A 10604-nucleotide genomic window follows, 5' to 3' on the forward strand; every position below is an offset into this window, starting at 1 on the left:
AGATTTATAAGACTCGAACTGGTGATCTTTAAAAAACAAATTTAAAATCTGACCAATTAAGTTACACCCCTTAGAGTTGATATAATATATTATTAAGTTATTAAGATGGTGATTAATATTACAGTTGTAATTATTTAAAAAAAAAATTATATTAAAATATATTAAAATATTTTTTTATTTTTTAAATTTATTTTTAATATTAACCTATTAAAACAATTAAAAAATATTTAAAAAAATTAATTTAAAGTATAAAAAAATTCAAAGGGCAGTTTAACTATAAAAATAAACAATATCTAGGTTAATTTATGGGGTTGCTGAATCATTTTTAATTAAAAAATAATTTTTTAGAATTAATCAAAATAAATCAATTATGTTATTATAAATTTAATCTGATGAATCAAATTTTACCAAATTAATATTTTTACCTTTTCAAATAAAAACTTAACTCGCATCAAACTTCTCATCACGGATTTTCAATTCAACCCGCTAAGAAAAGTGGGGTTTAATAACTATAATAAATGCATTTCTATTATGCAACCAAAACTTCAACGTATTCTTGAACCAGCCTGGGAAACCAAGTCCTCCTGTCATGATTTTAAATACACTTCTCTCAGTGGCATGACCTTGCAAACTAGTTTATTTCTGAATTTTTTAATTTTTTTAAAATGAAAGACATGAGGACATCTCTCCTTTTTCCCTAATGTCTCCGTCACCTCATAAGAATCACTGTAACCGAGAGCCTGTAGTTTTCACGTTAAGTGACTGTAATGCTATAAGCGTAGATCGAGTGAAGAGAAATGCAGACACAGGGTTAGCTATGGCAACACAAGAGGGACATTTTCAGGACTTCGTATTGTATCATGTGATCAGAATACAGACTCTGCAGACATTTTTAACTGCCATCTAATTTAACAGCAAGCTTCAGTTCTGTAGAATTAAGACTGCCATATACAAGAATAAATACACGGCTTAAAAATCCGCCGGTCGGGACTTTGAGACCATGTATTGGCAGCCACAAGGTAGTTCCATGCTTCATGTTTGAGCATCATCTCCCATGATGACTAGGAATTCGTAGTGAAGGGGAGGGGGAGGGGGAGATAGTGAAATTTAACATGTCTATATATGGAGGATAGAGATCCCAACCAAATGGGAAAAATTGAAATCTACAAAAACAAAGAATTGCTGTGTTCTTACAGAATTTATCAAGGCCTTTTGACAACTTCACGGTTGCTCCATAGTCCATTCAGAAGCCAACGCTTTTTAGAATTCTAGTCTATTTGGTATTTGGTAGGAGGAAATTATCAGAGGAAAATGTAAAACAGCAGGGGTAGCGAAACGAAGGAAAAGTTCTTGGTCAAAAACAAGGATAGAGAAGAAAGGAAGCCAAAAATCCAATGGCCGCACTCAATTTCCTCTCTCGTAGAGTAGAAAGAACATGAAAAGAGAAGAAAAAAACCTAGAAGAAGATTTTTCAACTTGAAAGATATTGTGTGAGTTTCATAACTTGCATATCATTTACTTGTGATGCAAAGAATAAGCAGATAATTACCCATATCAAGTCTTTTCTCTTGAAACTCAGAGGACTTGATCCACCATTGGAACTTGGACTCATGTTAGGAACTGGCTTGAGAAGGAAACCAGAAGGCCGAGAAGGCACCAAACCATGAATTGGATTTAATACACAACTAAATTGAGTACTTTATGAGCTGATTGATAGAGATCTTGGCACCAAACTATGAATCTGATATTTGCATTACAGGAATGTTTCCAACACAAGTTTTGAGGTAAAATAGAATGATAAGACATATGAGCACATCCTAGTTAAAGAACATGGAGTCAACGGAAAGTAAATGAACGAAAACATCAAGTGTCAGACATGATAATGTTATCAAATTCGAAATGCTTTGGGATTTAATTGCGAGGTGCTCTAAGCAAGGGTTATGGATATAAAGGTGCACAAAAGAAACTCCTTCCCTTCAAGAAAACAAAGATAACGAGGAAGAGAGCAGGCATGAAGAATAGAGCTAACCAACAAGTGACTTTATGGTCCTAATGAAACTGGTATTGCTGCTTTGGCAGGAGCAAAGAATCTACAAAAGAAAACATGGGTTGCGTGAAGGAATCCCGGAATAAGTAGCTGATATTGAGAATACACAACATACATTTAGAGGTTGAACTGGAACTGATGGAAGATGCTGGAAAAGTCTCATCCCAAGAAACATTTCCAGCTGCTTCTGACGAGAGCTATCTACAAAGTAACTGATATTGAGAATACAATACATGACATGTTATAAAAATAAAATAAATTAAAAAGTGTATCCTTTTAATTTGATTAAGAAAACCATCCTACAACTATTTTACATTTATTTAAAGCAAATTACAAGACATACATAAACTCTTTTGTAAAGTTGCAGGTCTCCATTCGGCCAGCCCAGAACGGTGAGAACCGAGAAGTGTGACTGTAAAACTTTTACGTGAAAAATTATAAATTGACTAGTTTCATGTAAAATAAAAAGAAAAAATTTGTAAATCTTGATCAGGTTATCAGAAAATTCTGAAAATTTGTGTGGAGCCTTCTAATATAATTCTTTAGCTTGGGTTAAAATTTCAGAATTTTTAGAGAAATTCAGAAATTTGATGAAAAATCACAATTTGACTAGTTTTACGTTATTGGACGTAATTTTAAATCTGACCATCAGATTAAGCTGAAATTTTATGAGGAACCTTAAAATATATTGAATAAAATCTGGTTAAAATTTTAGGATGAACGAAGCTCGGTGGTGCTATAAAAAAATAAGGACCGTCAAATGAAAGCAAAAAGACTCATTAAAGGTAAAACAGTAATTTGCTATTAAAAATAAAACAAGGCAGCCCCTTTTCTGTTATGAACTGCCAACTGGGCAGTAACAAATGTGGACAGAAAAAAAATAAGAGAAGAACATGAGAAGTTAAGAGAAAAACAAGAAAAAGTGAGAGAGAGCTTTGAAACTTGTAAGATTCAAAGGCTTAGAACATTAAATTAAGGAAGAATCAAGGGAAGGAAGATATAAGAAAGGTGAGGAGGGCTGACCACACTAGGAGGAGAAGAAAAGTTGGGAGAACTTAGATTGGTAAGCATGAAAAGTTTAGATTCTTACTTGAATGAAGTGTTTTTGGGTGTATTTGAGTAAGTTATCAAACAATGACAATTACATTTGATTTAATTTCTCATAATCTTGATTTTTTAAAATTAGGGTTCTTATGAGAATTTGGGGATTTTGAGAAAAATAGTAAGCATGATGTAATTGAGGTAGAATAGTATAAAAATAGTGAATGTAAGTAGTAATTAAGAAAGAAATTGAATAATGTTGAAGAAAAGAACTTGTAATTAAGGATGAGGAAATATAAGAATGAGGTTTTGATTGTTTTATGTTTGAGAAATGATGTTCTTTATCTTATTTTTATTTGAAGTATTCAAAATATAAATAAGTGAAGAAACATCATAAGAATATGAAAAAAAAGGAATAAATAAATGGTAGGAAAAGTTCATGGGAGAATTCGTTAAGTGAGTTAAAAGAAGAAAATTGATTAAAACTATATGTTGAAAATGAGGTGACAAATGAATGAAAATTTTGGTGTAAACCCCAATTTAATAAAAGATATTACGTGCTTCAAATTTAGGCACGTAGGAGAAATGATAATGGATTAATAATGTAGTGCAATCTGATTGATTCAGGAGTTGTACCGGGAGTAGAGCATCAGGCAGGAGGAGCTGGGCCATCACGAGCAGACGGTAAGTGATTCATCACTTTCTTTTAAAATTCAAAGTTTCATTATTAGTTATGAGTTGTTTATGACATGTTGATATGAAAGAAGTAGATGAAGAAATTGTTGGTATTATAATGGAATTACCGGTTGGTATGGAATTACCGGTTAGTTAATATAGAATTACCAGTTGGTTGGTATGAATTACCGGTTAGTATAGAAGTACCGGTTGGTTAGTAGGAATTACCGGTTAGTTAATATAAAATTACTGGTTGGTTAGTATAGAATTACCGGTTGGTATGGAATTACCGGTTGTATTGGCTATTGATAGAGAATAGCCAGATGTTAGGTAATTCGTATGGAATTACCGGTTGTATTGGCTATTGATGGAGAATAACCGGATGTTGGGTAATTCGTATGGAATTACCAGTTGTATTGGCTATTGATGGAGAATAGTCAGATGTTGGATAATTTGTATGGAATTACCGGTTTGATAGTTGGCTACTTAAGAGGGTTAGCCAGGTTTGAGGTAAAATTGAATTACCAAATTTAAAATTAAGCAATGAGTGTTGGTCATAGAGGTCCTATAAGTATAGGATTAATAAATTATGAATGAGTTATTAATGTTGATATATAGTAAGTTGGTGATGAAAGATAATTTGATATAATTTTGAAGAATTGTGAACATAATAGTTTTATCATCTTTAATGTGTTATCTTCCTTATTTCTTATTAATGTTAAGTATACAGATTTTTCACGAGATGATGCGGAGCTTTAAATATGGGCTTTGTGATTTAATCTGTTTATTTTGTGGAATGTAACATATTTGGTTTATATGTAATTTGTATTTTATGTAGATTGTAATATATGTATCCTGAATATGTTTTGCTTTTGGAACTAATATTATTAAATTATTAAGAAAATTAGTAATTATAATCTTGTATGTGTAGAAGATGAATGCATCTTAATGTAATAATTAGTTCAATATGAATCTTTTGAGTTTATAATTGTTTGTAGTTAATGTGTTATTTGTTGATGATGTAAAGTTGAGAAAATACAATGAAGTATAGTTATGTGAAATATTATTTGATGAGATGGGATATGATCCAGGATGGTTGGATCAAAGTGAAAGTTTTGAGTATTGTGATTGAATGAAGTCTAGTTGATAACTTGGTAATATAAGAAAATAAAGGAAACTCTGCTGAAATTTAAAAAAAAATCTCATAATCTTAAATATATTATTCAATACTTGATATTAATAAATAAATGTTTGAGATTTCATAACACTAGAGGGTGTTACAGTCACAGCAACTTGTAATTTGACAACAAAAAGAAAATTAATTGTAATTTGCTTGGTGACTTACAATTAACTTGGTGGACTCTTGACGGAGTAATTGGGGACTTCTTGACTCAAAATGTAATTTGGGTTAGAATTTTTTTTTTTTTTGCCAAATCAAAATCAATGTTAATCTGGTAAAATTAGAGTGGATCAATATATCAATTCATAATCTGATTAAATAACACTCAATTAAGTCAGTTTTAATGATTTTTTTAATTAATAGAAACTATAGAACATGTTACCAAAATACTATAGAAAACACTGCACACACAAAAAAATATTATTGCAATAGTTTAATTATATATATTTTTTCCCTTTCCCGGTCTTTTTAAATCGCCAGTGGTCATTTATTATTTGAGTGGGGGCATATGTAACCAAAGGCTTATGACTTAAGGATAATTTTTTGACTGGAGATACGTGACTTTTTTTATATTTTTTATGCATAGTAAAATAATTTTTTTAGCCTTTATATACAAAAATATAACGTTGTTAACAGTGAGTATTTAGGTCGTTTATTTTTTAAAGCAGTAAAAAGACATATATACTGCTTTTTAGGCCACACGTATTGACGTATCTAGTGGTTAAATTTTATCTTTTTAATGGAGGTTTGTTGGTTTGTGATCAGCGAGTAATTTTTTTTTTTAATTATAGGTTGAATTTTTGTTGGATGATATTTCAGTTTTCTTCCTTATTTTTTTTAATTATTTTGTAAAAATTTTTATTTGTTTTCAATGTAATCCTTTAATTTTAATCTGTCACATATTATTTTTTTCAAATTAATCCTTCAATTTCAATTTGTCATATATTTTTTTTTTCAACTTGATCATTGTTCTTTAATGTCTATTTTTTTTTCTTGCCCCATTTGTGAAAATTTTATTATTTTTTAATTTCATCATTCAATCAAATTTTATGGTATATTATTTTTCTAGTTTGATCCTTATTCTTCTAATTTTTTTCTTTTTATTAAAAATATTTTTATTTTCAATTTAACCCTCTAATAAAAAATTTTGTTTAGTCTTCTAATTTATTTTTTATTGCAATTTTCACCCTCATTTGTTTAATTACCATTTTTAATTTTTTTTATTCTTTTGCATTAATAATTTTTTTATTTATTCAATGTTTAATTTTTTGAGGATAAGGCTTCGTGATTTTTTTATGTATGGTACTTCTGGTCTAATAACTTAGATCATGAGTTTGAAAAGCTAACATGAGATAACAATTTTTTTTTGCTTATTTTTTTCTGATATTATCATTTGACATTAGTTTTGTTTTCGAAAAATAAAAAATAAAAAATTCACTTTTATTTTTTTTATTGCTATTTGGTTTGTTTTTTAGCTTCTTTTGATTTATTTTTTTCTTCAATTTCATTCCTAATTATTTGGTTTAATTTAATTTTTATATTAAATTTGATCTTCATTGTTTAATTTTTTTTATCCTTTGATTAAATGAGTTTTTTAGTTTTATCCCTATTATTTGATTTCAAATTTTTTATGTTGAATTTTGTCCTCATGTTCTTTGTTTAGGGTCCTCCTTTTTTTATTGCATTTTTCTTTGTTAATTAATCTCTCATCATTTTTTATGGAAGATTTTGCTTCTTCTTTTTTGACCTTCTATGGGGTTAATTTCAGCCTTTTGAGCAAGATCACAAATTTTGAAAGTTGACACAAGATGACTTTAGTTTTTTTATATCCCTCGACGTTTTGTTTTTTTAAATTGATCTTCGTGTTTTTTTTATATATAGGATTATCCTATTCTTATGGTTACAGTCACAAGGTTAACGTGTTAACTCGAGCTATCTTGAATTTTTTTTTCTTTGTTTTTTTTTAAGTTCTATTTGAGGTATCCTTTTATTGCAATTTTTTATATGTTGTTTATTAAGGTTTATCTTCTAAGTAGTCGATCTTTATGATCTCCATATCATAACCATGATCATGAATTTCAAATGTTTACACGAGTAAACTTTTATTTTTTTGTTTTTTTTTAATTTCATCTGTAATATTTAATTTTAAAGAAATGATCCTTGTACTTTTTTCTACTTTTCCTTTCACATTTTTTTTAATCAAATATCTTATTTCTATTTAGTTAATTATTAATCAAATATTAATTTATTCAATTTAATGCATACATAAAAATTTGAATTTATAATTAAAGTTTTTTTATATTAAAAAAACTTATGAAAAAGCCCATTTATCTATTTATTTTTATTAAACAAAATCTAATTCACAGCAAAATAAAAGTCAGATATCTAGTTTTTATTTATTTATAAAAAAATATTGTTTTTAGTTAAAAATAAAACACTAAAACCACTTAGTTTTGAAATTGACTTTGCTCAATCGGTTAATTAGCGAATCGGGTTTTGGATTCGATCAGACCCCGGGCCTGTATGATATCTGTAGTCGGTCCCCACCTGAAGAAACGAGAGGCGGAGAGAAACCAATATTCGAATTGGTTTCAGTTTCCTAGATTTTGAGCAAGTTTTAGTCCTTTTTTGCAGTGGGTGGTATGATTTAGCCTAGCTTACCGTGTTGTAAATTGTCATCTTTTTTGTTGAATGCTGTACTTCGACGTCACTTTTTGTAGTATCATGGTGTTAGTGATTGTATTGTGAGGAACCCAATTGGGGAATTGGTTTATTTGTTCTGAATCCACTCTGGTTTGGTTTGTTTTAGCTTAGTGTGTTTTACTTGTGAGTTATACACTTGAATATGTTGTTTTGTGGAACGAGTTCTTTGTTTTTCATTATTTTGTTTAAAAATGGAGCTCAAACTTGAGTTTTTAGAAGCCAACTTAAGGAGGGTTCATCTTGGTATAATGAATTGAAGCGGTCATGGTTCAGTTTTGCTTATGTTGATCCATTTCTCACTTGTCTTTCATAGTTTTGATGCACATTGATGCCATTTGTTTTCACTATTCGAGAAAGAGGTTACTTTTGTTTTATGAATTTCAAGGAATCCTCTTATAAGTTGATTGCTTGTCGGAAATGGAAATAACCCTTATTCAACTTAGCTTGGTTTAATTACTGCTCTTTTTTCCATGGGCGAATTTGGAGATTGAACTGCATTTTAATTGTAAAGTTTTACTTTCATGCAGAACATGGAAGCTTGGTGATTTTGATAACGTTTATATTGAGTTAACAAAAGATGTTGCCTGTTTGTTCTGCCACTCAGTGTTGTTCCTCTCATTCTCAGGTGAGTTTCACTTCCTAGACTGTAATTTAATTCGTGTTGTTGCCAAGTTTCTATCATCCCTGTACCTCGGATTTCATCTATGCCCTTAGTTTTGGGGATGCATGACCTCTAATTAGGTGGAGAACAAGCCGGTACTATAACTGAACTTTCGCTAAAGAGAAAAATTCTGGTGTCAAAAAATAAAAGAAATTTTTTTTTTGGTGTAACTAGACATGTCTGCCTCTTTATAAAATATGTTTGATGTATTTGAGTTGAAAAATCTGGGGTGCCTAAGTGAAGGTTTTGAATGAAGGTATAAATTGAGCTTCAACTGTTTAAGCATAAAGGTCAGTATGACATCATGTAGAGCTTATGTGCCTAAGTGAAGGTTTTGAATTGATTCTCATGCTCTAGCATGGTATCATCGTCCAGTGCAGCTTTCTCCTTCCTTCTAGGCCTACACATCAGAGGGATGCTGAGTAAATCCCTTAACAATCTAGCAGAAAGTTTTGCATGGCCTAATAATCTGCTTGTACATCTCCTTTTAGTAGTTTAAGCTTCTGGGTGTGATTCCCTAGCACCAACTTCCTTCTCATGTGCACTGGATTATGATGGCATTTTCTCTCCACTTGGAGGGTGTTTAGCATTGCTGTCAAAACACCGTTTGTCAAAAATATAATTTTTTTTGTTTAAAATTATTTTTTTGATGTTTCTGGATCGTTTTGATATAATGATATCAAAAATGTATTTTAAAAAATGAAGAAAACATTATTTTGATGTGTTTTTGAACGAAAAACACTTTGAAAAGCAACCGCTACTGCAATGTTAAACACGCTCTTAATCTGATTACTTACATCAAAATAGAAAATTAAGATATGAGGTCTGTGAGACTCTTCAATATACAAATTCTTTGTCCACCTTTAAAGAACAGAATTTGACAATTTTCAGTGAAGCCCTGCAGGTAGTAACTTCCATGCACATCGGTTATTAATTCGCCAAGTTTTGTGTTATCATGTCACATCTTTCTTCATATACCTATGGAATAGTATTTCTATTGTCAAAAATTTCGTTCATGTATTTGAAACCACAACTACTGCAGATAACATTCCATGGAGGTCTGCGACCATTTTGCTCAGTGTGGAAGGATTTCGAGTCCCAATGTAATGTAGAAGACAGGGTTCTTTCAGGAATGTCAAATATAACACATCACCAAAAAATTTCCTTCAAAACACAAGCTATAAAGTCTTTCTACTCCAATTTTATTGAAAGCTTTGCTTTCATTAATGATCATTCCTGCCCAAATGAACTAGGCAACATTAATTGCAACTTTTATAAGGATTGGGATTCTTCAGTGGGAGTAATAGATGAACTGCACCTACACCCTATGAGAGGGGGTAAACTGAAATTCTTAGAAAGTTATAACATATCTGATGTTGGAGAATGTTGAATATTAAACTCAATCTAGATGGTCAAGGAAGGCAACCACCAGCTGCCACCGACCAGCCGCCAGCCACCAGCTGCATGCCGCCAGCCGACTTCACACCACCGTCCACAGCCGCCTTCACACTTGAAGGTTGAATTATCTTGTTTTGAATTCGTGTATAAATAGCTAGCTAAGCTTATGTTATTTTGTATGGGAGATTAGAGAGAAACACTAGAGAGAAAAGAGAGGGCGTGTATTGTAAGCTTTTGTGTTAATTAATTGTAAGCTTGTGTTTTTGTAATAAAACTTTGTGTTTTATCCCCTCTGAGTGTTTCAAAGCCACCACCAGTGGTTCCTCCCACCAACAATTGGTATCAAATCCCCGTTCGTCAGGAAAACAGAAGTGTTTTGGGAGATATTCGAATTTTCAAAGTTGTCAAAAAACAAGTTTTGATTATTCCACCGTGTAGAGCTCATCCATACGAACTCACTGCCGCAAAGCTCAGCTCAATCGGACACTGGGTTGAGCAACACGCGCCGCCTGAAGATCCGGTAACTGTAGCCCAGTCGCACCCACGCGCGCCAGAGGAAGAAGACGAGTGACGTCCACGCGCGCCATATTTGAGCCGTTACGCCGAGCCCAGCCGAGCCGTAAGCCGCGCCTCCAGCCGAGCCGAAGAATATTCCCGAGAATATTCCCTTTCCAAGCCACGCCGTATGTCGCGCCGCATCCAAGCCGAGCCGAGCCGATATAATATTCCACAGAATATTCCCGGTTCAACCTAGAGAACCGCCCGACCCCCAGAATTGGTTTTTTTACCGGTTCACCCATTTTCGGACCTGATTTCTACAAAGTCAGACCGGTTCCCGACTATTTCTACCATTCCGGATCGATCTACAATGTCTGTTTTGCCAAATTCAACTTCCAGAA

This window comes from Populus nigra, chromosome 11 (assembly GCF_951802175.1).
Source record: "Populus nigra chromosome 11, ddPopNigr1.1, whole genome shotgun sequence".
Classification (NCBI taxonomy): Eukaryota; Viridiplantae; Streptophyta; class Magnoliopsida; order Malpighiales; family Salicaceae; genus Populus; species Populus nigra.